Here is a 3,701-nt window from a genome sequence, read left to right on the forward strand (position 1 = left end):
TTGTTCCTGAATTTGGGTCAGGAAATAGAGGAGCACACAATTTCAATTTACAGATTTACAAGAAAGTTACATTTTCAATAACTATATAGTTTTAGAATAACAAAAAAAATGTAGTGACAGAGTGCAACATCAGTGTTTGCAATAAGTTTTGCATCTTATATGAATCAATGGCAGGAAACTGAGTTTTCATCGTGGTACTTTTATTTGAAGAATATCACTTTTATTCCTTCGATAAAAGTGCCTCAGAAGTTTGTATATCTAGTGAATATGAATTCAATGTTTCAGGAAAATACCTGAGATTAATTCACCATGAAGGTAATATGAGTTTAACTATATTCTGATATGAGTGGTGAAAAAGGACACAATGTTGTATTTACCCCCATTTTCCACCTTAGTTTGTTTATTTTACATCAATGGGATGTTAAAAATCTTGTATCTAAACATGGAGAGGTTAATCAGGATTCTTGAATTCTTGAGGGTGTATTAATTAATAAATGACCATTTTAGACATTGTCAAGTATGGAACTTTTGATGACTGTTTGTTTCTGTGTTTGCTACAAGGCAAAGCTTTATTCATGCCCACATGCTCTTTGTGTCCCCTGGATCTTAACTCTAGGTTTCTGTGAAGCTGCATCTTCCAATGGATGTGTTATCCTCTCTGATGTTTAAGATTATTTTTCTCTTTTATTGACTGCTGTATAGGAATAGGTGTAAGTGCTTTGGTAGAACTTGTTTTCACCCTGATTTCAGCACTCTCCCATGGCCTCTTCTCCGTTTACAGTGGCAAGAGAAAAAACATGTCATTGTGAACATTGACCCCATCCTGATCCACATCCACTCTCCATCAGGAAGGCAAACACATGCCTTTACAATTAACTCCTGCACTGCCATCAATTTATCCCACAGAGAAGAAAAGACAGAGTCACCCAGGATCAAGCAAGGAAGAAAAAAGAAAAACATAAGTATAAAAAGGTTTTCTTGAGAATAGGAATGAAAAACATGTTTTTCAGTCCCTTTAAAGTAACTGTCACTGGAGTGACAAGGAGACACTATTGAGAGGCTTCGTTTATTCAGCCAGTTTGTCTGAACTGTTCAAGAGACAATTACAGAGAGTCATGAAGGTTATGTTTATCTTGAAACCAGGCCTGTGAGGAGCTGCCTTAAAAGCACTGGAAAATGATGCAAGTTACGTTTCTGATGGTGGGTCTTAGAATTGATCCGTGTTTAAAGCAGCAGCTGCTGGTCAGCATGAAGCTAACGGCAGTATGACCCACTGTCTGTTCATATTACACTGAAGAAGCTCTATGAGGCAGACATAACACGTTAAGTTTTTCTATTGAAAGTAAGACATCATCCACAAACATTCTTCTTGTCTATCCTAGAATTCTTTTTATCTGACAATCAGGGGCACCACCAGAAATCTTGGGTCCCCTGACAAAAAATTTGTTTAGGCCCCTTCATCTACCTTTAGAAAATATAGCAGTAGCATTTGTTGATGCACTAAATTTCTTCACCAGAATATCCTACCTTCAGGTGCGGATCTACTGGGGTGGCATAGGGTGGCAGTTGCCACCCCAACTGAGAGACTTGCCACCCCTGTTGCCACCCCAGCTGGCGACTATGAATTCAATAAATAGTTATGGAAAGTCGGACATTAAGCGCATTGAACTCTTTTTTCCAATAACATAGAATGCAACACATCGTAACCTGACACCTACTGCTAAGTAGCGCCATTTAATTGCTGCCCATTGAGTCAGGAATATCGGTGGTCAGGAAAATACCACAATCACCCATAGAATCTGAAAAAAACCACACAATATTTAGCGGTTAATTCAGCCCTATGACAGTCATGGACAACAAGGTTCATGGGTTTCAGATTTAACAGGTGAGGAAAAAGTTTTAATATAAAGAAAACACTGAGAAAGTGAGCAGTGAGTCAGTTATGCTAGCCTAACTGTTGTTAGCCTGCTATTGACTTTGATAACATTAACATGTGCTGCGCAGTTCGGTGTGTTTTGGTTCCGCTAGCACTAAAACATAACAACCCGCCCACCAAGCCATCAGTAGAGCAGCTGTTTAAGTCAGTTAATCAACCACTGCTGTGATCAGGCGAAAACTTATTAATAATCACAATACAGACATCAAGCCTGACAACATAATGTAACAGACTGGATGTAATGTTTTGGTGTTTTTGTTACTTTTTTGTGTGGGAAATGTTTCATTTTGGTGTTGATTCCTCAGATCTGTAATCTCCTTGAGCTCCTTGAGCTGTTGTCTGTCCGTTTCCATGGCAACGGGTCCGCAAAGCCCAGAGCAAGAAAAAGCAGAATACAGTAGAAATGGTTTTATCTAGCTTTGTTCTTCACCTGTTTGTCAGCTTTATTGCAGCCGCTATCCGTATTCTACTGTGGCGGACTTGGAGAAAAGACAAAGGTCACTCGGTGATGAAGATCCCGTTCGTTTAATGGAAAACGAACTGATCGACTTTGCTTCTTTTCTGTAAAGAGAACTTTGCTCCACCAGAACAGAGACTCTAACCAAGGACATCTGAGGACCTCAGCTGCCAAGATCAAGTTGCCACCGGGTGTGAGTTGAACTGCCCCCCAAAAGCCTTGCTTAGTGGAACTGGTGACACAGATCAGGGTTAGGAAAGAGAGTAGGTTAAGATTGATTTTTATTTGATTCTAATTTGATTTTATGCTATCGTGAATTTGTAACCTCTGAAAGAAACTCTGCTTGTCATTTACTCCTGCTAAAGCTTGCATAATAAAATACCCATTAAAAAGTAATAGAAATTGTGGACATTGAGTTTAATCGAGTCAGTTTGATCATTAAGGGTTCTCTTGATAAACAGTAAAATTAACATACATGATTCTAGAGATGTGGTGGCTTCGTACTTTCCTTTAGTGAGTGTTAGAATAATGGCCCTGGGACTTAGATCTAAGTCACTAAATCCAATCTAGCCGATAACAAGTGCACGTTTTCAGGAGAAAAGCTACCGTTAACAGGAGTGGTTGTTGAAGCTATGCGGCAGCGAGATTGTTTCTCAACTGAAAAGGGCCGTAACTTCTGGATTTGAAGGTAGTTAGTGCTAGACGAGTTTTCTCCGCCACCAGTTTAAACAGAGAATCCCCTGTACACCTATTTTAGGGTAAGACCCGGGTTTCAGGGATTTTCCGGACCTGTTAGACAGAGAGCTGGTCAGTAGTCAGTCGGTGGTGAGATTAAGGCGTGGCTGGCTATTGCAGAATAACGAACAGCTGCGATTCCTAAAAGTTAAACTAGCAACAAAAACTGAACTAATTCCCTCTGTTCGTAAAACGTGGCGATATTTATAACAGTCAAACTATGGCTCCTACAGCATATTTAAAATAAAACGATTTACCAATATAAGAGAAATTTGCCATTTCTTGCATCTTGAGAGAACTAACAGAAACCAAACTGTTTATAGATTTGTTTCAGGGAGAATTTATGCAGCAAACATCAATTTTCTCAGCTTTATTTTAAGCCGTATTTAATAGATATCTGATAATAAATGATGGCGCTACTAATATTTCAATCTGTAGAGACTCACACAGAGAGAGAAACAGCAGTTAGACAATTTTATTGGACCGAGAATTTGGCACTCGGACACCGGCGGAAGACGTGTCACATCTGTACATTTTACCGTACATCCTCTTAATGGAAACAAGGGTGGAGGG

The sequence above is a fragment of the Poecilia latipinna genome, unplaced genomic scaffold (assembly GCF_001443285.1).
Source record: "Poecilia latipinna isolate Pla-1442-1.1 unplaced genomic scaffold, P_latipinna-1.0 Scaffold4303, whole genome shotgun sequence".
Classification (NCBI taxonomy): domain Eukaryota; kingdom Metazoa; phylum Chordata; class Actinopteri; order Cyprinodontiformes; family Poeciliidae; genus Poecilia; species Poecilia latipinna.